General features: G+C 42.7%; 2 long non-coding RNA genes across 2 annotated transcripts in view; one reads left to right on the top strand and one right to left on the bottom strand.

Moving 5' to 3' along the window:
- Positions 1-25,925, top strand: part of LOC308060722 — a 44,833-nt gene extending 18,908 nt beyond the window's left edge. The window contains exons 1-2 of the long non-coding RNA XR_013926865.1: positions 1-23,835; positions 25,724-25,925. The exon at positions 1-23,835 is cut by the window's left edge and continues 18,908 nt beyond it. This is a non-coding gene — a long non-coding RNA (uncharacterized lncRNA). The remainder of the gene's footprint in view (positions 23,836-25,723) is intronic.
- LOC308060721 overlaps positions 17,244-26,989 on the bottom strand; it is a 31,285-nt gene continuing 21,539 nt past the window's right edge. The window contains exon 2 of the long non-coding RNA XR_013926864.1: positions 17,244-26,989. This is a non-coding gene — a long non-coding RNA (uncharacterized lncRNA).

Raw genomic sequence — 26,989 nt, 5'->3', positions numbered from 1 at the left:
TATATCACGTATCATTGTTCAGATGCTATTGAGTTTTACCAGACTAGTACAAGAGTCAGGCCTGAAGACCTCAGGTGAACCAGCCTGCATAAATTATGCTGTTTATAGCTATTCTTACTTCTGACATGCATCTGAACTCATGTGATGTGGTTTGGGGTGAGGAGATAAGTAGGCAGCATGACGTCCCTGTTGGAGGAGTATTATTTTAACTTTATTGCTATGACCAATTTTTCCCCTTCAGCTATGAATTTACCAAAAGGTGCTCCAACCCATGAGAATTGTTTCCAGGCTGGTTCCACACCAAAGGAAAACCCAGTTACACACCTGTCCTAAATGAACTGGGGCTGGAGGTGGAAAATGTTTCTCTCTGTCTTCTTGCTGTGTGTGTAATGGGATTTACTGGGTCAGGTTGGTCTGTGGAAGATTACATGACAACAGCAATGACCAGTGCTTGGTCTGATTCTGAGGCTACCACCTACCCAATGCAGAGATAAAAGGGATCCCACCAACCGAAGATGTTTGCTTTGGAGATATGACCTTCATGGGTGTAAAGCAACATAGCTTTGCTTGCTTCAGTGGAGCTATGGTGCTTCAGTAGGAGAGCCAGTTTGCATCTGAAGATGCATGGTTCACGGAACAGGAGGCCAGACCATGACCTCCTCCTTCCCATTCTCCTCTGTCCATCACATGCTCGTGGGACAGGTTTTCTTAGGGTGACGTGAGATGGTGCCACTCTGGACCCCAACCCTTGAGTCCCGCTCTGACCCAGTTACATGCCATGCTGTGCACACTGGTGGGAAGGGGGAATTTTCACATGAATTTTCACATGAATTTCAGCAAACCTGGCAGTGTGCAGTAGGTGTCAGCACTGAGACACGGCCTCTTTTGATGAAGAAATAACCTTTGTCCTAAACCTAAACTCTGATCATTTTTCCAGCGATAACCCTGGCTGGGGCTTAGTTGGGGGACATCAGAGTTATGGTGGCTACATCCCAGCTTTGGTGAGGACAGAGGCAGAGGTCTTTGGTGACCACTGTCTACCTGTAAAGAGCAATTTGTAATTATGGTAACATGTGCCCAGAGGGGTTCTTCGCAAGATGAAATTGAAGATCGGAAAATAAACAAACAAAAGTAAAGCAAGATAGCTCAGTCAAACACTGAAATCTGGACAAAACTCATAAAAATTCCAACATCCTTCCTCTTGCAGTCCCCTGTAATAAACAAAACACAAAGGCATCTGAAGCTAAAATCAGTGAGATTGAAACAGGACCTAAAGCCTGTACTGACAGAGACAGAGAAGGCCAGATGAAGTTCATGTACCAGGTTGTGGACAGAGGGTTATATACTAGAAAATCAGCTGAAAAATGCTAGATAGTATTCCAGTATATCTATATCTATCATGGTTGTTTCAAAAGAATTATAATCCCATTAAAGTGTGAAATACTAAAACAATCTTCCAGCACACTTTCCTGAGCAACAGGAAAAATTAGGCACTGTTTGTCATCAACATTTTATCAGTCCATTCACCTGCAGTAAGTGATCTTTGTAAAAGACCAGGTAGAACATCATTAGGGATTAAAAACTTTCTATTTAAGGGTGATGAAGGGCAGGTGAGCAGACATCACTCAGGAAAAAGTGTAGTGTCTGTTGTTCAAGGCAATTGGAGAGGTTACGTGAATAGGTCCTGTCATACACAGAAACTCACTCTACTGCACACACAAAGAGCAGTGATGTGGTACCAGATGTGAGCTATGGGCAGGCTGAGCAAGGATGTCTGCTGTGGCATGTGTTTCAGTGATTGCTTGAGTGCTTGAAGGCAGGGTGATGCTGAAACCGCTTAGCTGGCTATCTTATACAGATATACCTATAGATGCAGTTGATGCTAAAGTGATTCAACAGATTCTCTCATCTTTCAAAAATGATGCCATTATTGGCAGTTACTGCAGCCAGACTTCCACCAGGAAATTTTGGGACCTTTGCTCTGCTGACGATGAAGGGAAAGTTCATTCTTAAATCGTCTCTACTGGTTTGTCCCCAGCGTCTTTGTAGAAGGGAATTTCAGTAGCAGAATGGAAACAGTATCACACCAGACAGGGACCAGAACTACAGAGAAAAGAGTTTATCTAAGCCATGCAGATGGGTGTGCTTCTCTAAGATTTCCTGCTCTGCAGTGAGACACAGGAGACTGAAAAATGTTCCGTGCATAGGTAAAACAGTAAATCGCCCCACAGCATTTCAGTGGTGAGAACACCTGCCTGTGATGTGGAAATTCCAGGTTCAAGATCTGACTCTACTTAGTTCAGAGCAGGAACTTAAACCTCACTCTCACCTAATACATGTGAGCACTCTAACCACTGAATAATTTCTCCAGTACAACAAATGTTTATTTAAATAAAGTTGGAAAAGTCCTGAAAACACGCCTGAGAAAGACGCATCTCAGAAAAGCCTCATGGTTTGAGTGCACATCTAAGACAGAAAAAAATCAAGTTTATGTCCTGTTTTGAATTGGGTAGACAAGGAAGTTGGCCTGGACTGGAGGTTTAGGGGTTACACTGTCTTTTCCAGTGGAAGCCATAGAAAAGTTTCAGCCACAATGTATCATCACATGCTACAGAGAAAGAAAAAAAAAAAAAAAAAAAAAAAAAAAAAGGAAAGAAAAACCCACCACCACTTCCTTGAAGGCTTCCTGTCAATTCTAGTATGTGCCTGATCCACACAGTTTGCTGAATACTATGGGTGTATTTCGATTGATCTCAAGAAGATTTTTCATCAGGTTCAGATTAATCAAATATGGTTATTGCAAGAGGATTACACAGGGGCAAGAAAGAGAGAGACAGTGAAAACTGTTGATTCTTAAAATGAGGGGGAACAAGAAATGTGGTCAATCACTCAGACCACGTTTGAGTCAGGAAATATGCACGGGGTGTGGAGAACATAAAGATCACTGGACTCCAGAGCACACTGCTCTGAAATTTCCAAAGATGCAGGAGGTAACGTTCTGAAAATGGTTTAACTTTGAGTCATCATGTTCCAGCTCTTGGAAAAGAGTGAAGAGTAGATGATGAGGAGTAAAACAAACCATTTCTTTGCCTCGAAACTATCCCATCCTTCTCTCACAGTGAAGGCATGCATGACTAACAACATAAAAGAGATGAGGGTTTAATATGTAACAAGGAGAGCAGGAACGTTTAAAAAGCTAACCTTTCACACAGATTGGGCATGACAGTGGAAAGCTTAATGCAATTCATTCATCAAAGTTCATAGCAAAATAAATACTCAGGACTGACTCTTGCAACAAAAGTATTTCCTTTTTATTCACAGTGGGCAAGGGCATTACAGAGGAATCTCTCCATCCTTATCTTTCGTATTTGTGGTCAAAGAAGCTTTTGCCATCTGTGTTAGTGGATGGAGGATGAAGTTTACTAAGTCATTTTTATGGCTATTGAGTCTATGAAAGTGCAGAGAGCCTAACCATTGGGTTCTTCAAATCAGGTAACAGAAGCTGACTTATTCATGGAGAAAAATCAAACAAAAAGTCAGATATGAGTAAAAAGTCAACCATGAAACATCTGAGACATTGGTCCTAAAGAAAGCCTGAGAATGGAGACATAGCAAAAGCTTGGGAACACTTCAAAGTTAGCTTGCAAGGCTCAGCCTTGCTGTTGCCAAAAGCACTGATTCATTGAAGTAAAATGCATTGAGAAAGCATTTCCAGAAATGTTTGCATTGTTTTCCTATCAGTTCATGCCAGTTTCATGCCAGTTCTCAGGCTTTGAGCTTTCCAGCTTTGCAAAGCAGGGGATCCCTAAGCTCCATTCATTACAAAAATGTTGTCACCAGGGGAGGAGCTGGAAAGCTCAAGAACCATTCAGGCTTTCATAGGTAACTAAGTGACATTTTCCAAAGTACTCACAAGTCAGGTACTTACAAATACTTCACAAATGTCTTCATAACTTATGTTATTAAAAATTAACTGGGTGCAGCCAGCTTAAGGACTGTACAACTGACTTCTGTTTAAATCACTGCATGATACAACGAAACTTACCTGTCTTCTGTTGTTTTATGCAACAGACATTGATCATAAAAAGTTAAAAAATGCACTTTTTTTAATAACAAAGAGAAAGCCCTTTGTAAAGCCCATCACAAGGATTCTAATTTCTACTTCAGCCAGCTACTGATGCACCAGGAGTCTAAAGTCTTAGAAGATCAAAGTGTCAAAGGGTTTTAAGTGCCAACTAAAGGGAAAGTGATACTAGGAGTGCACCAATCTCCTGTTACCTCTGTGGAGAAACAGAAGCAGCAGAGTTTAAGGGACCAGCATCAGTTCACGTCAGAAGTTTGTGACAGAACAGAAAACTCTACCCATTTCCTGAGTCAGAGACTCGTGTCTTACCCACAAGACCAGCATTCTTCCCTATAGATATACTTTCCCCTTATTTCCTGAGGCTTGATTATGTTTAAGTAGACAGAATTACTTTTTTGCTATTCTGCTTTCTCAAGTGCTTTCTATGAAGCAAGATAACCATGTGTTAGAGGAAGGGTCATATTACTAGATGAAGCCAACAGCAGAACTTCTGGTGATTTTGGTGATGCTTTATCACACACTTAATACTGCCAAGCAAATTCTTTTGCACAATTTATGGAGAAATTATTTTCCCTTTCACGTCAATTTTGCACTTCATACCTTGAGAGAAAGTAATGTTTCCTTATAATGCACATTCAGATTCTAGGAGGAAAATACTAGAAATAGATAATGCATTTGAATTTCATATTATTATTCCTATGGGTTTCTTCCTTCTCAGGGCTGCTCTCAGTCCATTCTCTGCCCAGCCTGTACTTGGTACTGGGACTTGCCCTGATCCATGTGCAGAACCTTGCATTTGTCCTTGTTGGCCTTCAAGAGTTTTGCACAAGCCCACCTTTCAAGCCTGTCAAGATCCCTCTAGATGGCATTCCTTCCCTCCAGCATGTTTACTGCACCACACACCCTTGGCAGACTTGCTGAGGGTGCACTTGATCCCACTGTCCGTGTCACCAACAAAGATGCTGAACTGCACCAGAGCCAGTATGGACCTCTGAAGAATGCCACTTATCGCCATTCTCTACTTGGACATTGAGCCATTGACCACAACTCTTTGAGTGTGACCACCCAGCCAATTCCTTATCCACTGAGTGGTCCACCTATAAAATCCATGTCTCTCCAAGTTTAGACACAAGATGTCATGTGGGACAGTGTCAAAAGCTTTGCACAGTTCTACTGAAAATGGTTGAAATCGACTACAGCCTCACAGGGTGTTGATTTATGCTGAGGGAGAGCCATGTCTTGGCTCTGGGTCTCACCCAAGAAGAGCAAAAAGGGTTGAAATGGACACAGCCCCCACAGAAGGAAGGCTGATTAACTCGTGCCTTCCCCTCCACTCCTCCCAAAATGTGTGTATTATATTTTATGCAACCATAAAAGTAATTCTTATGTAGCTAAATATAGCTATCCTAGCTTCCACAGGTTTGCAAACAGAGTAATTAGAAGAAACAAACTACTGCCCTAGTGTGAAGGGCCCTGGGGGAGGTGGGGGGAGGTGGGGGGGAGGGGGGAGGCACTGTGTGTGCTCAGAGGATTTTCCCTAGGTGTCCTCTAACAAACAGAACAGGAGAGCTTCTCCCTGACAGAGGGACTGATCTGCATGGTGCTCTGAGCTCCCCTTCACCCCTTGGGGCCACCCTTCTCCTCCACTGATGATAAAAGGTGCTTACATTGACTTGTAAAAAGGAAATGTCCCCATTACCTAAAGTTCAGTTTTATGAACAACCCCACCATAGCATAAAACTGATTTGCAAAAGGGAGAGGTGGTTCAGAGTTTCTGTGATGGAATAAGAGCCACAACATTATGGCCTGTATAAATAACACCTCAATACTTTCCATCTTCAGGAAGCAGGAAACTGATTTTAAACTCTGAAAAACACCTGAACACAAAACCCATCATATGGAGTCACAAAGAGGAGGGCTGGTCTACAAACAGGGCAGCTCCCTTTGCATAAATTCTTGAAAGTCGGGTTAATTTACCACTCTGTAAGCAGCTAACATAAGGAGTGCAAAGGGGGCTGCAACAGCTATGCTTGCCCACTTGTGAGCTGTTGAATGGCCCTAACCAGTGGGTGGACAGAAACCAGCAACTCGATGTGTGTATAGGGAAATCACTCCACAAAATCCCTCATGTTTTGGATTTGTTTTGTGACATGGAGGTTTTGTGCTGTAGCCACCCTCACTGAGAGCACTGTTTCCCTCTGCTCCACACGCTCACACAAATACCCACACCTGTAAGCTAGGCATTGAATGCCAAGAACTCCTTTACTGGACATATTCCAGCAAAAGAATTAAAACTTTTTAAACAAAAAGAAAGAAAAAAAAAAAAGTTTTGCTCTTTCCCACACTTAGATCCTGATTTCTGGGGAAGGTAGGAGGTAGATAACTTTGCCCTATACTTGTGTTGCTGCCAGTTTCTTCGACACATTAGTTTGTGTTTGCTCTGTCTTTGTTTCAGTGATGTGTTGTGTAACGTGAGCAAGCAGAAAGCCAACTATGCACCAGCAGGAAGGCTTGGAGTACTCTGATTTTTTGGCATGATGTCATGTATTGTGAGCTGGGTTTTAAGTATCTGACAGTTAGTCCTTGGAATTGGCAGCTAAAGTATGCTAAAGACCAGGACCCTGAATAACCTAACTCAGAGAGTATATCTGGGACCAAACGGTGACTTCATTCATCCCCTGTGCACAGATGCTTGGTGCAGTGAGCGTTCAGAACTCGCCTGAGCGCATGTCCCTGTACTCAAGGGCAGCACCGCATTCTGCCCTTAGCACATGCTGCAGAGCTAAGATGGGTGGCTCCCCACAGAAAGACATTGTGCCACACGGACATTAGAAATGATGGATGGACGACAAGGACTTCATTGTATCTTCACTCTGCTCCACAGACACACACACACGCACACACACACACCCTGCTCTATAACCTGGGCACTCAAAACTAAGCACTCCAGTGTGGGAAATACTCAAAGTAGAAAACTCAAAAGAACAAAACTAAGGAAAAACTTCTGACTTTGTTGGCCAATCACACATATCAATGATAGTAGCCCAAAGCTGTAATATTGCTGTTTTCTGACCAGGCATCTGCAGCTTTGCTCCTGTATGTTCACTTCACCTCCACTGTGACCCCACTGTCTCGGGCTCAACCCTATCCTTAGTCACAGACTGAAAGACTGTGAGGAAGGAAAAGCTTATGACTCCATTTCCTACATAGGGAAAGAATATATTTTAAAGGTATTTACCAGCCTAAAGAAACCAGCCTAGCAGACAGCTGTGAAAAAACTCACTGTGTGTTTCTCTGCAGCATTAGAAGTTGAGCTGTCAGTTCCTCATTGATAACAGGGACCAGTAGGATTTCCTTACTTTCCAGGAACCTTGTAAGGAACTCAGAGGTCGTGGTAACAAGGAATCTTAGATGACAGATTGACCTCTTGTCTCTGGTGGGAAAAGAACAGGGTAGCTCTGAACCATAGGGTTTGTTTCTCAGCTGATTTACTGCCTTTCTATTAATGCAGTCCGGCTGAGGCTCATGCCATGACGCAACCAACCAGCTGTGAAACAGAGCTTGGTTCCATAGGATTTCACCAGCTACCTCTCCACTGAGTCAGGGATAACAAGCACTGCACTTTGGGAGATGTTTCAGGGCATGCCTTTTCCTTCTTGTGTCAAGGAATCAGTCCTGCACAGAAAAGACTGTTGAGTTGAAAGACTCGGGTATGGTTTTTTACATGGTATGTGAAGAGAAAAGCTCCTGAAGTCAAAAGCTGGCAGTCAAAAGCCCCAAATAAGGGCTCAAGTACCTGCTGCAAGATTCTCAGAGAGCTCATCTCATCAGATACATGGTCCTGAACCGTGACATCATCCATGCAACTCAAAGACCTTGTGCATCTGTAGCTGTCATCCAGATGAGTGCCCAAAAACACACATGCTGTCCAAGACACGGTGCATTCAGGCACAGCAGCTCATCCAGCTCTGGATGACTGCATACACCATTCCCTTCCTAACTGAAAAGCCAGACTGTGTTTATACAAGTGCAGCCTCACTGCACCAAAAGAGATAGCTTAGTGCAACCAACTGCAAAATTTGGTCTGTTAAATCCATTTCATCCTTCCAAATGCATGTTGCAATAGTCATCATTAGTAAAGCTTTAGTCATCAGATCATAACTGAGAATGGAGCCGAATTGCAGTCAGAGTTCACTACTTAGCATTTTAAATGCTCCACAGCCAGTATCTTGCCTGATGTGCTCAGTGGAGGCTCCATTATGGGGCAGTGGGGTGTGTGTGAAGTTTTGCAACCTTATTTAACATGGAGAAACTCTGTCAGTTCCTGCAGGGACTCCTGATGATCTCCACTTGTCACTGACAGAGCCCTGCGTAACTGCATTAGTCTGGTTTGCTTTTCAATTAGCTGTCAGACTGCAACCAGCAGAAGCCTTGAAAGAATTGACTGAAAGCCTCACAGTCAAATGGTATCAATCTGGAACTAAGGAAGAGAAATTTTTATTCAAAACCTACAGAAATAGAGATCAGAATGGGAAAAAAAATAATCCAACACCACAAGTTAAAGGTAATTCAAAAGGATGTTAAACTTTGATAGATGGATTCAAGCAACACGATTTGTGGTTGCAGTTTTCTATGTTTCTTTTCTGCCAGAAGGCAGAAGGGTGAACTCATCTATTAGAAATACATATGGGATGGTGCATACAGTAACTAATTTTGCATCCCTTAAGAGAAAAGAAACTTCCCAAGATAAATGTTATTTAAATAAAACTATTTAAAAACACTAAAGGATATAATAAAGTCTTTATTAATAGTTTACAAGGGACAGACTTAAGGCAAAAACTTGTATCCATTTCTACCTCATTGCCGTAGCTTGGCAGTCTTTAATGTTTTCACACAACTACCCTATGGGGAAGAAAAGAGAGACTATACCTCATTTTATTCTCACACACAGGAGAAGTGACTCCCTTTCAGAGAGGGTGAAGCTGTATGCTATAGAACTTGTTCTTCTCTCCCAAAACCATCATCTCCCTTTCCTTTGCCAGATTAGACCCTTCCCTGAACCAATTCAGCTCACAAAACCAGCAGAGAACTAACCTGGAAAAGGTGTGAATACTTTTCTGATGGTTTCATGAATTGAACTGGCTCAACCAAAAGTCAGCTGAACACCAAAGCATATAAAGGAAGGAGGAAAGCGCCATAAGTGGAGTTAAAAAAAGAATGGATCTAACATTTTTTGGCAGCAGTGAGTTGCTGGACCAGCTCAGCTGTAACAAGTCACCCAGAGACCGTAACAGAGGAGGGAGCAGAACGTGGTTCGTGCCCTCAGCATGCAGCCATCCTACATTTCATATTAGTTATGGCCAGGGCTTAACCCCTCGTGGTCTGAGAAGGATGTTTTATGGTCTGAGCTCTCAGGCTTTGACCGGTAGCTGGAAGATTCATAGGCACTATTCCTTCATATGTGTGGGAAGATGTGTATATGAGAGAAGATCCTACACAGTCCTGAACAAAAGGGAAGTACACATTTCTGAGAAGAACAGGGAAACTCAGTCAAGCTGTTACTCAGCAGCTACTTTTTAGTAGGAGGAGGCCTTTTTAAAAAGCTCAGCTCCTTCAGTAAGGTATTAGAGTGGCAAATCTCTGAGGATGTGATTACCTGTAACATGGGAGTTGTTTAGCTTTTATTTTTTCTGGAGCGTTATTCCAGTGAGGCATACTATTGTGTGACCCTTAAAACAAGTTTTGTTGGCCCAAGCGGCCTGGTGGCAAACAAGCAGCTAGCAGCCAACCTCTTAATCTGACTTTTCCAAAATAGTCAACGTTATGTAATGACACACAAAGAAAAAAGAAAAAAAAAAAAAAAAAGCAAAACTAAAAGGAAACTGAAATTCCCAATCTCACTGTTTAACACAATAAAATTTTGGGAAACCTTATCAAATTGTTTGATTATTCTTAAAATTATACTAAAGCAGAAGAAAAAAAAAAAAAAAGGCACAACCCCGTGTTATCCACCCAAATCACCTTTTAAAAAAACAATGAAGGGAATGCAATTTTCTGCCCAAAAGTGCATGGTGAATAGGTTGATTCATTTTTCCTCACTTTACCAGGCTTGTGTCTTGGAGCCTGGGTTTCTAGCCTTTTGTGTCATGCCTGTGTAGCACTTCAATTAAGCCATGATGGCTTTAAAAGAGAAACTTACTTGCTTTCTTCACTGCTTTCTGTCATGTTTCCTCCCAGTTCCTGCATCAAAACAGCTGTACATTGCAGCTTCGAAATTGCTGGTCTTCTGCCCTTTCAGGCTTCCCTTTCCTGTTCTGCAATGCTGTGCATAGTTCCCCCAAAGCGCCTGCCTTGCTGCAGGATTTGAGTACATGGTGCTTCGTTGTGACTTAGCAGCACTCAGAGAGCTGGAAAGCAAGGAGTGTCAGGAGGATATAAGGTTCAAAACTCCTGCATTACCAGGATCAAAGCACTTCTCAGCTTATAGCTGCACCAAACAGAGCTGGGTATGGCAGCCAGAGTCTTTCTCAGTCAAGCCAGGCATTGCTAGAATGCACACCATGATGCTACAGATGAGTATTTGCTGGCCGTATGCATACTAGGGTGTCTCACACCCCTTCACAGACTTGACCTCCTCGCTGTCTGCAAATGATCTCAAAGGAGGTGTAGCCAATGTCTGTGTTTGAAACCTTTTGGACCCAGTCCCACATCCCTAGTCTTACTACAGTCCACTGTACTACTGCGTAACAGCTACTCGCTTGGATGAAAAGCAGAAGCTGCATTTTCTCTTTCACCCACTGGGAGAAGCCTAGGCAGTATGTGCCGTTAAGATCTATTCATTGTCATCTTGACCCGAATCATGGGGATTGAGTCATATCTCCCATGGAGTCCTATAAACCAGGAGCAACTTCGGGAAGGCCAGCGGGGTATCATCACACAGCCAAGTGCTTTTCCTTCTAACACAGTAGAGGAATGAAAGTCCTTTAAGGCAACAGGGAGTTGTCTTAAAGTCATGCAAGGAGACAATACTCATCCATATGTAAATTAATTTTTACACCTTTTCTTTTGCACCTATGAAGTCATACAAAACAGTCATAATGAGGCACAGCATTGCCCTGCCTTCTCTGGCTATCTATTTGTTAAATACAAGATGACTGAGGAACATTCTGTCATTGTGTGGCCAAGCAGCACAGAGTGGCCATAGCTCCACTAATACAGCACTTCACCCTGTGTAGCTTTAAAATGTAAATGTCGTTTCGGATGGTTTGTTTTTTTTTTTCCAGCTCACAGTGCATGTACTAATGTAACATTTTCATAACATGAGCCCAAGAACCTGTGTTACCTTCCTTCAGTGCAGCATGAAGGTTTGCAGGTGCAAAGTCAGCTGTGTGTGGTGGTGTATAGGGGGCCAAATTCACAACAGCCTTGTCTGTGCTGCCTGTTGGAAAATGTGGAGCATAGGCTATCCCCCAGGCATCACCTGAGATAGAGCTGTTTGGCACATTTCCAGATCATGCCACCCACACACCACGCTAGCATTTAAACATTACTGATCAACTGCCCCATGCTGTCCGTTCCTTAGCCATTTTTTATTTACCAGTAGCGCAGGTCCACTTGATTTTGCAAAGACATTGAACTAATAATGCAGCACAACTTGACCATCTGTACTTTACTTGCTGACTGAAGGACAATTGGTGAAAAGAGCTTTCAGAGGCATAGAGATGCTCTGTACGGAGAAAATGACATGAGTGTACCTTTTTCATCAGTCTTTGGCAAGCTGTGACTCAAATACACACGTCAAATGCTAAAATGAGTAAAAAGATGCTTTCCTTTCTGCAGGAGTTCTTTTTCCTTCTGATAAATGATAGCTACATTTCACTGTCTGAAGTGTTTATAGCACTGTTCAAAATTAAAATCATAGTAACAGCTGAAGGACTTAAGGTGCTAATATAACTGTCCCTACTTTTTGCAGTCAGTATTCCCCTCGTGCAGAATATAGCCTAGAAGGGGGCGAACATTTGAGGCTTTGTTATGCTGGTAGGCAGGTGCAGCATCGGTGTGCCTTGCTGACAAGTGACAGCAGCCAAATAGGGAAGAGAAACAGAACAAAAGGCAAAATTAGATCACAAACTTAACCTAAAAAATTCTGACAGGAAATAAAAAAACATGTGTTAAGGTATTCGATTTGCTTGAAAGATGTTGATATGTTCCACACCATCTATTAAAATATTCCTCTTCCTCCTCTTTCTTCACCCCACTCTGAAGGTACCGCAACCACTCAGTCGGGCAGCGATGCAGTTTATGCAGAAGTAACTTTTATGAGCCCCATGACTTCAGCCTCCCAACACGGGCACTTCACAGGCACTGAACAAGTCATTTCCCATAGGAGAGAGAGGAGTCAGTCCAGATGGATGGGCTGAGCAGGACCAAAGTGCTATCAGCCTGACAAGCAAGAGCAGCAGTATATCAAGTATCAAGTTGCTTTTGAATGTTTTGTAGGTGTTACAGGGGACATTTTATGCTGTCTCTTCATACTGGCTGTTCTGTGACATTTAGAAGAGAGGGACTCAAAGCTATGTAATCCCTTCCTCAGAGTGACAGGACATGTTTTAGCAGAAAAAGCTGTCTGCTACCTGCCAGCTCCATCCACCAGCCTCCTGGGCTAGATTCAGCCATCAGTTCACTTAAGGGTCTTGTCCCTGTTTCCCACAATACCTCTAGTAAGTGGTTCTCTCCCTAGCAAATATCTCTTTGTCCCAAGAACCCAGATTACTATAGAGCTTTATCAGCCTTGCAGCACAACAGTGAGAGAAGTCACAGAATTTCTGATTCTTTTCCATATTTATATGGAAAATGTATTAGATTTTATTTTATTTTATTTTATTTTTATTTAAATGAAATACATTTTACTTTTATTATGGATAACAGTATCTTTTCCATATCTGGAGAAAGAGTATTAATCCCATCACCTGATCTGGGAAGCAAGTATCCCCTTGGCCTTTCTGTCACATATTGAGTCACCCTTTTAGCAGTAAACTACTTGGAACATGACCCCAGGGAGCTTGCTGGGTTCTAATATCTCCTGAGAGGGTCCGGGGAAGGTGTCATCTCTTCAACCATTGCTCAGGACTCTTAGCACCATCCATTTTCATGGCTGAATGAAAAGTATCCCCACCTCCTTTTTATTCCCCTTTGGACATAGGTATGAGGGAAGGTAAAAGCCAGTGCTTTTCACGTACTGTGACTTTCATGCTGGTTATACAAGGAGAGACTCAAAGGACTTTCATAACCGAAGGTAGACCCTTGCTAAATCACCGTGGGTTTGATTCCTTACTCTACAGTCTAATTTCAGAGTACTCCACAGTGACCCCAAGGGGGCACAGCCTTTGAACATCCCCTTTTGGTCCCTGCTTAGCTCTTTTTTATGCCGCATGTATTTCATAAAGTCCTCTGTTTGTCTGGAGCAGCAAGGGTTTCTTCCCCAGCAGGTGCTTCCATGTAATACATTTTTTTATGTCACCGCTGAATTTAGCCCAGTGTATCTGACCACTGTATTAACTACTTGGTACTCTTTCTCAGCTTCAGATGAATTCATTCCACTAATTGTGAAAGGGTCATTTCACTAATTATACCATTTTACCCTTGTTGCCCACACCACACCTCCAGAGTTTAGCAATTAGTACTAACTGGAGAGTACAGATGAATCACCAACAGGTTCAATAGCTGCCTGACTCTTCATTTGACTTGCAAGAGAGGCTTTTTTTGCTCATACCACACTACCAGACCTGCAAACTGCTCTTCAGCAGAAACACTGCTCCACGCAAGGCTCAGTTTCCCTCTCAGACCACGGGCAGCAGAGTCTCGTTCGCGTAGGCAGTACCCGCTTTCACCTTGGGTTGCATGCTGCACTAGAATAGAAAACATGAGTCAGAAAGGTTAAGGGTTAAACTGTTAAAAACAAAAGAGGAGAAAATTCATTCAGAAAACTGTGGTTTGTAGTGGGTAAGAGGAAGTACTGTACAATTTCTTGTAAAGTCACAATGGCCAGCTCATCAAAGGAAACCCCTCCTATCGGAGGCTTGTACAATGCCTCCCCAAGTCTGAAAGGCTGCCAAGCCATGACCATGCAGTTAAGGGAGAGCGACAAAGAGCCTCAAATCAAAAGCATATTTCCATCTTCCTGTCCAACTAACTCTCAATCTTCTTCTTCTTTTTTTTTTTTTCCTTCCCCTTGCATTAATTATTTCATAACAACATAAGCTTTCTTAGTGATTTTCCTTTTTTTTTGCATGATTCCTCTGGCTTTCTTAAGAGCTGAAATGAGAGCTTTCCTACATGGAAGCGAAGCCATGGTTTTCACAAGACATGTTGAACCAACCCAATCACTCCCTGATTTGCAAAGAGGGGTCCTGCAGCAGCTGCCTCATTCTCCCAGCTTGGCCACATGCTCTTACAGCTTACTTTGAGGCTGGCAGTCACCAGAGCCACCTCTGTAACCTCGTTAACTCAGCATTCTGCTCAAAAATACCACAGCCTAAAACGCAGCAGCTTTCTGCTGTGTCAGCCCACAGATATGGCACTGAACATCAGAAAGAGCACAAGGCTGGGGTGAGACCATGAGGCTGGAGGCCAGAGATGGATGGCCATGAAATGTCTCCCGTTTGGTTGTGAGAAACTAGTAATTCAGCTCCGCTCTTTAGGAAACCGCAGCTTCAGCATGTCTGTGATAGATGCTCGTTCTAGATTGCAGCATGCCAAGGTCAGCACGCTGTTTACATACATGCATTTAGTGAAAGGTTGACTTTGTAGGCTCAGAGATGGTAATTCTCCTGGGTTTTCTACTTGGTGGAATTTGTGGAATGATAGTCTTAAATTGGTTCTTCAGACCTCCTATTTCTTCCTTTTCTACTTCCCCTTAAAACCATGTTGTACCACAGAGGTCACCAAAAAAGCCAGTGTTGATTTCTTTTGACTGTAATTTGCCCTAAATGACCAAAGAGTTGCACAGCCTTGCCTGTACCCTCTTCTAGCTACTGTGATAGATTTTGTAAGTATATTTCATTGCCCAAGATACACAAGTCAACAGTACAAGATGAGAATAGCCTCTTGTAGAACCACACCTAGTACAGCCTTCCAGTTAGAAATGAATCACAAATAACTTTTCTGAAAACTGTTTTCCAAATATTTTTGCTTACACCTTACTGTAGTTCTACCTTGAACTATCTATATATTATCTGTCTTCTATTTTCTCATTTCTTTCATTTATAGAAAAGGGACATGAGTCAGAATAAAAAAGCCTTAGTAGAAAATTAGAATATTTAGTGCTTCACCCATATTCCCAAAGTGCTTTACTCTGAGATGGAAAAAATTCAAAAGGGTTTGATAAGTTTTGTCCAGTTTTATTTCCCTTTCAGTTTCTGCAAGATACAGCACAATTAATTCCCAAAAGGAAGTATAAGCGTCCCCAAATTGCTTGGAAGATGCACAGCAATATCGATACACTCAATGAGTGCTTTTCATGAGGCTGTTTCACACACTTCACAGGCACATCCAAATGAAGCAGAAAGCCATATAACTTGTATGCTGACAATACTCCCAGGCTTTTCCATGACTCATCCTAAAGCTAACTTATTGGACATCCCTTTGCTGAGTTATTCTTAGCTTTTATCAATTCATGCAATTTCGTCCTGCAAGCTGAGCAAATTTCCACAGTCTCCTCAGAGCAGAGGTTGCAAATATAAAGAGAAAAAAAAAGAAGAAATAAAAGAAAAGGAAGTGTCAGAGCTCACATAGCAGCTACTCTTTAGCAACAGAAAATGGTGTGGGGGTGTCAAGAGATGCTGTGTGTTATATGTTAACTCTAATGGGTTTAGGGGTAACAGCTCAGTTGCTGAACTGGAGAGAGGGGTGTTGGGTTTTTTTAATTTCCAATAGAAATCAGTGCAATTTGGGTGATAGTTCAGTGGCAGACAACAGTTCAAATGAATGCATCAGGGTCTGGTTTTCATTTTAAAAATAAAAATACAATCCTGATTCGATTATGAGCAATAATTTTGCAATAAAATAATTTTCACTGTCTTCACTGGTTGGAGTTATGATGATTGACATACTGTTATTCTTACATGCTATCAAGGAGCAGCTGCTCAGGAAGTAACATAGAGCAATGACTGAAATAGTGCAAGATCTTTCCTAGGCCCTGACACAGATTTCCTCCGTGGCATTGGGTAAATACTTTTGTCTCTTAGACTTCCCAACCATGATCCTGATACTCCTTTTCTTGCTGTTCTAGGCTATTTCACTTCTAAGACTTTTTTGAAGTGGAAGCTATATGTCTTTGTCAGAGCAGGCTATTTCAGCTGGAAGGGACCTAGAACAATCATCCAGTCCCACTGCCTGACCACTTCAGGGCTGACCCAAAGTTAAAGCATGTTATTAAGGGCATTGTCCAAATGCCTCAAAAACTGACAGGCTTGGGGCATCAATCAACTCTCTAGGAAGCCTGTTCCAGTGTTTGGCCACTCTCATGGTAAAGAAATGCTGCCTAATATTCAGTCTGAGCATCCCTTGATGCAGCTTTGAACCATTCCCATGCATCCTACCACTGGATACCAGGATTTAGTAGTTTGACCCTGGCTGAATGCCAGGTGCCCACCAAAGCTGCTCCATCACTCCCCTCCTCAGCAGGACAGGGGAGGGAAAATACAATTAAAGGCTTGTGGGTGGAGACAAGGACAGGGAGAGATCAGATCACTGAGCTACTGTCACAGGGAAAACAGGCTTGATTTGGGGAAATTGATTTGATTTATTACCAGTCAAATCAGCTTAGGAAAATGGGAAATTAAACCAAATCTTAAAACACTTTCCCCCGCCCCTCCTTTCTTCCTGGGCTCCCAGTTTTCTCTACCTCCTCTCCCTGAGCTGCACAGGGGACAGGGAATGGGGTTGCAATCGGTCCATCACACATTGTCCACATTGTCTCTGCTGCTCCTTCTTCTCCCCCTGCCCCAGCCTGGGGTCCCTCCCACAGAAGACAGTCCTCCATGAACTTCAATGTGAGTCCCTCCCACGGGCTGCAGGTCTTCACAAACCTGCCCCAGCCCGGGCTGCTCCCGGTGGGGGCACAGGCCCTTCCCAGAGCTGCCCCAGCACTGCTGCCTGCGGGTCACAGCCCCCTGCGGACACCCCCTGCCCCGGGGAGGCCCTGACCGGGCTGCGGGTGGGTGCCTGGAGCAGCTCTTACCTCCTCCTGCACTGGCCTGGGGGGCTGCAGGGCTGCTGCTCTCACATATTCTCATTCCTCTCTTCCAGCTGCTGTTGCACAGAATGTTTTACCCCTTTCTTAAATATGTTATCCCAGAGGTACTACCACCATCACTGATGGACTCAGCCTTGGACAGTGGTGGGTCCATCTTGGAACAGGCTGGCATTGGCTTTATTTGACACAGGGGAAGCTTCTATCAGCTTCTCACAAAAGCCAGTCCTGTAGCTGCCCTGCTACCAAACCCTTGCCACACAAACCCAATATATCAGCACCTCCCTTCCCACGTTCCCTCCTCAGGAAGCTGTGCAGAATGATGAGGTTGCCCCTCAGCTTCTTTTCTTCTTCACACTAGACAAACCCAGAGTCCGTAGCTGCTCCTCACAGGACATTCCTTCAGCCCTTTCACCAGCTTTGTTGCCTTCCTTCGGATGCATTCCAGCACAATAACACCGTTCTTAAATTGTGAAGCCCAGAACTGCCCACGGCACTCAAGGTGAGGCCGCACCAGTGCTGAATGGAGCGGGATAACCACCTCTTTTGAAGGCAGCTATGTCGTGTTTGATGCCCCCCAGGATGCAGGTGGCCCTCGTGGCTGCCCAGGCACACTGCTGGGTCACGCTGAGCCTGCTGTCAGCCAGCAGCACCCCTTGATCCCTTTCTGCAGGGCCGCTCTCCAGCCGCTCCTCTCACCATCTGTACTTGTGCCTGGCATTACTCCATCCCAGATGCCGAATCTGGTTTTTGGTCTTGTTAAATTTCAAGCCATTATGCATGCCATTTGTTCACACACACGTCGCAGAAGGGTCACACTGTTCAGTGTTTCTCTAGTCTAACTGTTCAACAGAGGTCTAGGTATACATCAGATCTGGGATGGCCAAGGACTGAACGAAGGTGAGCCCTGCAGCCCCACAGCTGGCTGCTGCTGGTACAGGGGAGCAGGATGCACCCACAGGATGTCGAAAGAGGAACGGTATCTGCCTTATCTACTAGCGTCACAATAGCTGCAGGTGATGCTGCAAGGTCAGCTCTAAGTATCTCACATGAAATAAACCCCCTCTGCTTAAGCTGTACATTTGTGGGGGTGTGCACTGAAGTGGAATCTTTGCAGTGTGCCTATGAGTGATGCAGATAGTAAATACCAGCCCAAGTGAAAAGCACACTACAACAAAAACTAGGTCTTCTCAGAGTTTAGTTGTGGCAGCAAAGGAGGAAGTGGTGCTGGTGTTATTGATGCAAAGGTGTGAGCCAATACTTGCTTACTTGCCAGAGTTCCTTGGTGCTTTCTCAGCAATCCCATATTTTCAGCCTTTTAGCTTCAGGACCCTCTGCATCACCCCCAAACCCAAACTGCTTTAAATATGACCCAGGATCTTTATGATCCAAAACCTCTCTGAGCATCTCGTCTTGTCAAGAAGGATCACCCCTAGATTCACATCTGGGTTGCTTTACCCCCTTGTCCCCAGTTCATATGTCAGGGCAATCTTTGATGAGCTAATCATGGAGAATTAATGAACCACTTCCGTACGCATGGTGAGGCGAGGTTGTCTCTCCAGTGTTTGATCCATACAGGTAGAATAAATTCAAACCAGCTCACATCAAATTGCCTTGGAGCTGGGCTTATTTCCTGGTGCAGCACACAAAGGTGATTGAAAGGTGTCTTCTCTGTTTGCTTCTGGTTGTCCTACCCACAGTCTTTCCTTGCAACCACAGCAGACAGTGTCTGGGGAAGGAGACTGAGCTGGGCATAGGCTAAAGGGAAGTCCCAATCCTCTCAAAACACCAAGCCTCCAGTCTTGAAGGGGTTAGTACCCAATATTAATGCCACACTGAACATTTGGAAACTGATTGTTGTGTAACTGGCTGCTGAGCACTGAAAAAAGATGATAGAGTCTTCTGAAAAGTATATTTCGTTAATTTACTTTGACTAAACTTAGTCTGACACTGGGACACAGGAACTGAAAGAAAAATAAGCGTATGGATCAATATTTCCTTACACAGTCTGACCAGCTACTGTGTATCTGGAAGGTTCATTTTTCTGTCTTACAAGTTAATTAACATGGAAAAGAAAAAGGTAGCTAGATTCATTGCACCAGTCATGCCTCTGCTGACAGCAATACATTTTTATATTGGACAGGAAAAATATTTGAGTCTAAAAACTTTCTCTGTAGAGTCAGAAACCACCTTTTACCTGTTCTTGGTCAATGTAGTCCAGAGTTCTTGATGTCTTCGCTTAAAATTCAAGAGAGCAATAAAGGTTATCACATAAACCTTTCTCTATCATTACTAGTGTGTCTTTTAGGCAGGATTTTGAGAAGTGCAGGACTTGGGCTTGTTTTCATTTCTAGACACTAATGGAGACTCTCCTGGCTAATGTAACTGTATGCTACCATTTCGCATTGGGGAGGGGGAGCATGTGTGTGCTTGTTTTCTTGTCTGGGTTTTTTTCATGAAGATACCAGTGTTTCTAAAGCACTTAACAACTGACCCATAAACCTGAGCTCCACAGATATGGTACATGCTTACGAACAGATGAAGGAGGTAATTTTCCAGGTAAGCAGTTATGCATGTGGACGTAACACAAGTACTTGAGTACTTTAAAGCTTTGCACTTGCTTAGGCGAAACAAGTACCAAAGCGCCTGCATGACTTTAGCTTAAGGATTGTTCCATTTACTGAGAAAATGCTATTTAATATGTTGATGAAAGGTATTCTAGAAACTCTTCCTTTGCATTGATTTCATGCTTTGGTGTTGATGTGGCTATATGGCAAGATGTGAAGATGCATCTTAACTACTGTTTGTGTTTTCCCTGGATTTTACAAGAGACTGTAATTGCTAGGCTAAGTTGGCAAGTCTGAGTATTCAGAGACTCCTGAACACCCCAGTCTGGGAGGTGGGATTTAAGGTGGGTGGCAGCATGCTCCTCATCATACTTGGAGTTTAAATTGACCCCAACCCAATCAGGGTGTTCCCACAGCAGGCTAGCCTTGAGTGAAGTGGAATTGATCCAGTATGGGCTGTTAGATGTTGGGTAAATCCAATTCTAACTTCCAAATAGTAGGATTACCAACAGTAATGCAGTTAGTTAGGACTTGGGAAGCTTGCTTTTGGTGTCACTAAGAAGTCACAGTCACAAGTACTGGGATCTGAGGCAACCTGGAGAAGAAATTAAAAGAAACCCAAGGACCAGTAGAGATCAAGGGAATATTTCTCTGAGAATAAAAGAATCAGGTCCTGTACTTAATCTCTTATTTTCATGTATATGACTAAAACACCTCAATAACATTAAAATTGGCCTTCAGTGCGATGTATAGCTGAATAGTATCTTTAATTAGTAGAAGCTAGACTTAAATTTTAGTTCATGGATTATTGCCGGACCATGTAAGTTGAAAAGATAGTTTTTCTGCTGCTAAAAATTATGACTCATCCAAAGCCAGCAGAATAAATAACTTGATGTATGCCTTATCTACCGCAAAGAAAGTGATTGGGAAGAATTTCCAAGCAGGTGGTTATGTGAGTGCTACAAAAGCCAAGGTGTATGTACACACTGAATAAAAGCAGATTGATTTTGGCCCAGATTCAGCAAAGCCCCTCCCACAAGTAAAAAGTAGTCACTATGAAACAGATGTAGTGATGGGAAATAGAACAATTACCTGGAATTCACCCAATTACTTTCTGTATGTTCTGATATTCTGCATGTACCAGGAACGTAATGCAAGTGACACACATGTGATAACACTTCACCTCAGCCTCAGTCAGCTGGGGCCTGTGCACACAAATAAGGAACGGAAAAGGGTAAAGCAAGAACATTTTTAACCTTTTTTTTAGATCAACCACAGAAGTCTGTAGGTGTCAAACCTCATAGTTTTTCAAACAACCTGATGTTCTCATTAATTCTTTCTTTTTTTTCCATTTGAGAATAGAAACACTCTGTTGCGTTCAAAAAGCAAATGTACTCATTTGCATTGTTTAAGCAGCACATACTACCAAGTACTTTCAGTACATTTTCATAGAAAACGGAAACTTACAACGAAGAGAAAAAGTATCCTTTCCCATCATAGGCTAATTTATTAATATTTCGCTTAAAGAGTATCAAAACAAAAGAATCCTTTAGGGCCAGATTCTGAAATGGCATACATCACATTCAGTTTAAGCAATTTATACTAAAGGGTTTTTGCATGTAATTACATGCAGATATTACTTAACTTCAGTGCTGCTACAAGAAGGTTAGGGTGAGGCTGCAAACCCTAACATTTCTCACAGCCAGGGAGAAATCATAAATTTGAATTTGTAAAACTAGCTGAACAAATTCAGTTCTAGAAGGAGCTGGGTACCCTTGGACCAATGGGAACTGATGGAGAATGCATCAAACGGGAGAGCCCTGATCTGTGTCACTTCTTGCAATAGCCAATCCTTATTAAAATTCCTTGCTTACTTACGTCACCCTGTCATTTGTACCACACAACCTGATTTTTCACAGGATGCTGGAGCCGACTTCCCCTCAGATCTTGGCAACCCTTCAAGTTGACTGTGATCAAATGTAGTTTTCCTCTCCAAATAAAAGTTTGCTGGTAACAACTCATCTGTCAAATAGATATTACCCAATTAGTCCCATCAACATGACATGTTGACTCTGCATGAAGCAGCAGGTCCCAGCCTTGGCCAGGGATGCAGGAGTACATGCCAGGTAGTACCTGAAAACTGCTGCCTGTTTTTGTGATGTCCCGGCTGCAAACTCCTAGCCTGTTGTGCAAGAGCTTCCTGCACGCCATCCATTGTAGTCATCTGGTTCTGCTGCCAGTTTTCCAGAAGAGTGCAGCGCTGGAGCGTGCTCCTGGGTGGGTCAGGAAGCTGCACAGAGCAAGACACACAGGCAAACCAGTGCAATTCAGCACTTCTGACGGCCTCTCCAAGAAAGACAGCATATTCCTACTCTGTCTGCATTCACTGCATGTGACATCCATGCCACCACCCTTCTGCACTCCTAAGGGGAAGGTTTCTACACCTCATATCACAGTACGTCTTTGCAGACCCTCCCAGTTTTCCACTGCAGCTATGCCAGCCTGGCCCAGTTAAGCCAGGGAATGCACCCCACAACACCTGCTGCTGAGGCAGGGGTAAATTGAGGCTTCTTGCTGCTCCTTGCATGCAACATCTTTTGAATATCAATTCACTTTGATGGAGGATTCTGGCTATTAAATTAACAGGTGTAAATGGCACAGCAAGACCAGGACAAGGAAAAGTAGAGCTGTTGCTAGATTTAAATGTAAATTATTATAATTTAAATGCATTTTCTTTGCAGGACATTGCATTGCTTCTTACTGTGTTTTATAGGAAACCATTTAAAATAAAACTGAAAACCAAGATTGTAGCAATAGCAGAAACAAAAAAAAAGAGTTATACAGGGAAGCTGGTTATATCTGAATAGCGTAAACGTACAGGGTCATACTGTTTATTTTTTATTACAGTTGTGATTTTTAGGATTAGGCCTATCAATATTTATTCATGTTTAGCAGAAGGCAAACATCCGGTCAGTGCTGGTAAATGCTATCCACTGAAAAGCAATTTCATTACGCTTGAGTCACAGAACAAAGGTTTAGTTTCTGGCAGGAAGGTGAAAGTACAACAGGGGCACAGTCAGTAGCACGTGTAGCTAATGCCATAATAACTTGTCTATTGCAAAAGACATATGAAGCTCTTAGAGATCCCAGTTATTTCCTGTCACTGTCAGGGGCAAAATGTCTGTTCTGCGCCTGGAGTTAGGCTGAGCTTTTTCTAGAAACAGAGGACTGGATGTGCAACTGCTGTTTCATAGATAAGGCAAAAGCATCTGTAGAAACTGAGGCAGATTATTCTGCAAACTGCAGTTTCTAGGTGAGGTTCCTCTTTCAGATAACTTGTCTTGGTGTTGCTCAATGGGGTTAAATTGCTGAGAAGTAATTTTGGTCTTTTCAGCAGAATTTCTGTGGAAGACTGTGCAGAAGAGACCCTGAAAGCCTCTTGCACTTTTCTATTGCCAGAGCTGCTAAGGACTACCCATATGTCTGTATGATCCAATACCCGGTGCTAAGGGATGCTGACCTAATCAAAAGTGCTAAATATGAATACATATTCAAAAATAGCAAAGCTAAACAATATATATATATATATATATATATATGTAGATGGAGCCTGCTGAATAGGAGACACGTGCCAGAGTAAACTGAAGGAAGATTTGAGGGGTGCTCTGCGGGCTTAACTATGTGCAATTCTTTGTTGTTACCCATCTTCATAGCATTTGAGAGATTGCCAGGGAATTAATCCTCACAGCACCCCAGGAGGTGGCAAAGAGCTACGAGCCCCTGTGGGAGCTGGAGAAAGGGAGAAGGTTAAAGAACCCGGCCAGGGTTATGCAGCCCAGCAGCCTTTCTGCGTTCCTGATAGCGCTCCAGCCACCTTGCCATCCGGATTCACAGCCCTTTCGTAACTCATCCCCATCACAAATAAACACAAGGTAAGTCGTCTTTGAAATAAGTAGGGACAGGTGATTTCATAAGAGTGATGACAGAAATAAATAATAAGGCCATTCCTAGGAAAACCGTTCTGGCCAGGAGACATAAGGATATGTTGGAGTGAGGCTAGTCTGACCTCAGGGGTTTAGAGAGGTTTAATATAGCAGAATTTCATAAATAGTAGTATACGAAGTACAAACTGCTAATAAAATAAAATAAAATTTTAAAAAAATATTCATTCAGTTTTGGGATTCTCCAGACTGTTTCTCTGTCTTATATAAACTGTATGCTACTCAGGGCAGACACTACATATAGTCTGTTGAACAGATTTTACTTAGAAAAACTAATCAAAAGAAAATTCATGTATTCACTTACTATTCTGACTATCCAAAATACTCAGGGAGGACACAATAACATGACAACTGATATTACAGTGAGCAAAAATTCAGCATATTTCATACATTTGTTTTCATCTCAGGATGATTTTGACCACAGGAAAGTATTTGCCTATGATGAACTGCATTCCCACTCATGTTAATCTACTACTGTTTAATGATTTTTGTTTAGTATTCATTTTAACACTGCTAATGTTTACTTAGCAGGACATTAATAACAGCAAGATATTTATCATACAGGAAATGGCTAATGAAATCTGCTTCATCTGTCAGTGGACGTTTATGTTTCAAGGCTGCACTGGATTTTTTATGCAGGACCTAGGGGAGCATGGTAGTTTTTGTTAGTGGCTAACAATAAGAGGGAAGTTAAATGGCATTTAGTAAAGATTGTTGTTGTTACTGTTGTTGTTATTATTATTATTGATATTTATATTTATATGTATATTTGTATTTGTATTTATTTTTATGTATTACATTAGGAGTCCCTCAGGCTTCAGATCAATGCTTCAAGCAGCTCAGCTGTTGCTGAAAGACTTAAGAGCGAGACAAAATATGTTTGATAGTGATGGGGACACAGGACTGGGAGTCAGAATAGTCCAGCTCCTCAAATAAGCTGACTCACTGCTCCTGTGGTGAACCCTCTTACAAATAGCCCTTAGTCTCTGACACATCTCTTAAATGAATGAAGTTTATATGATTTCTGTATATTCTTATATTCAGCAGTTAATCCAGAGCCAAACTGCACCTCCTCGTTTGATGTTTTTAGAAATACTTGTTCTTAATAAGCTTTCTCCCAATGGCTGCTTCAAATTATATGCAAATGTCACAATTTTTAAGCAAAGCATATATAGCCTCTTGGGAGTTTTGCAGATCTCTGGCACCTAAGAACTGGTTTGAACAGCAGTGTATTTGAGGGACTTCCTTCTGAAAAGCACAAATGCCTTTGCAATTTATAAAACAGGTCTGGCATTTGAAAATGGTATTTTCCTTCTTCCTTTGCATTGAGTTCATTATTTGAGGCTTTCCTTCCTTTCTTGCGAAAAGCTCAACGTGGTACATCCTTGTTGCAAGGACATGTGAGAGCTGCCAGATTGCAACACAACAGGGACAGGCATGAGTGCGGAAGCAAGATCCCAGAAGAGCTGGGGAGCTGCACTGGTCTTTGGCTGTCCTTCGCCAGCCCTAGGCTTGTTCTTCATGGACAAGGACGAGTATTAATGTCTCCCACTGATAAAGTGCATAGTTTTTAGTCAGGATACACGTATGTACGTGTGGAATTTGGCCCAGCATGCACTGACTAATGTCCAGTGATTTACCTTTTCTTCTTTTTATTTGCAGACTGAAATCACTGAAAAATTGAGTCACTCTGGTTATGTTAACTTTATGGAAAGGAAAGTGTATAGCCATAGCAAAGTAGGTTCCTTTATTAGTTACTTCTAAAGAATAAAATGTAAATTCCAAACACTGTTCTCTTTCTCCTTTTTCTTTTCCCCAGAAGTTCCTGGGAGTACAAAATCTAATTCAGAAATGCCAAATCCAACCTCCACTGCACCCCTGCAACAACCTCCAAAGTCAATAGGAGTCATGGCTGCACAAGGAACTCAGTGCCCCATCAACACACTGCAATTTTTAACCATTACCGAATGTAAATCTCTCTAGCATCAATATTTATTCCTGATAAATATGAAGAATGTTTAGTCTTCTGAGTCATCGGTTCTTTTCCAGTTAGTACTTGCTCTACTACTTCCACCCCTGAATGGAACTAGAGATTTATACATGATATCAGCATACAAAGTTAACTGTTAGGAAGAGGCAACCACAGAATAACAACTGGAGAGATAACAATGAGCATCTGTCAAAGCCAGCACACTCCACTGTTGTCATTTCTCTGCTGTTGGTTTTGCAGCGGTCGTGAGTGGTAAATCACAAGAAGGGCACAAATAAGTACAGCAGGATTTTCTCACAGTTTGTTCCATGCAAGCTTGAGGTTGCCCTGGGAGACAGGAAGCATCTTTTGGGCACTCCCACAGCAATAAACTGTTGCCACTCGTATTAACGAGTAGCAGAATGCTGTGTTTTGTTCAATGACAGGCTTATGAGCTGACCAGCAAAAATGTTAAGGGTGGATAGAAAGTTTTTTCCCCCACTTTCACTTCTTACTTTGGATGCAACTCAGTGTCCTGTTAAAGAGGGAAATCTGCTTTTTTGCTGTAAAGCAGTAGATTTAGTCTAGTTTCCAGTGGACGCAAGGTCTGCATAATAGAAACTCACATTGCAATGTGCCACAGTAGTCCTAAGGCTGTAAAGGTGTTACGGAGACAGTTGAGAGGAAGCTGGAATCCAACACCCAGTTTGTATTCTTCACGTATGTTATTTCGTGAGACACAGCACCCAGAAAAAAGGATGATTTCAGTCTGATTGTAGCACAGATCAGTGGCTGCCAGCCAAAAGCGAAGGTCTGCTGTGCTAAAAGGTGAAGACCTCTCAATTCAGAAAGGGTGGTCCCTGAAGAAGCTGTAGTACTTTTCCTGTTTTCTGGGATGAGTAGTCCGTCACAGTGTGTCTGCAGCTCCGGGTGGTGACTGCACCAAAGTGCTGGGAGCCTCTCCTTGATCGGTGAAGATACCTCATTCCAGAAGGCACTGCTGTAATCCTGTGCTGGGATAGCAGAAGTGACTAATCACTGGCTGAAAAGATAGCAGGTAAAACAGAGGCAGGTGGCAGGAAACGCTGGCTGGTTTTGCTGAAGGACCTAGAAGAG

Source organism: Falco punctatus (assembly GCF_963210335.1).
Source record: "Falco punctatus genome assembly, chromosome: 3".
Lineage (NCBI taxonomy): Eukaryota > Metazoa > Chordata > Aves > Falconiformes > Falconidae > Falco > Falco punctatus.
Note: the sequence above shows the minus strand (reverse complement) of the source record. Positions and strands in the feature narration are given on the sequence as shown.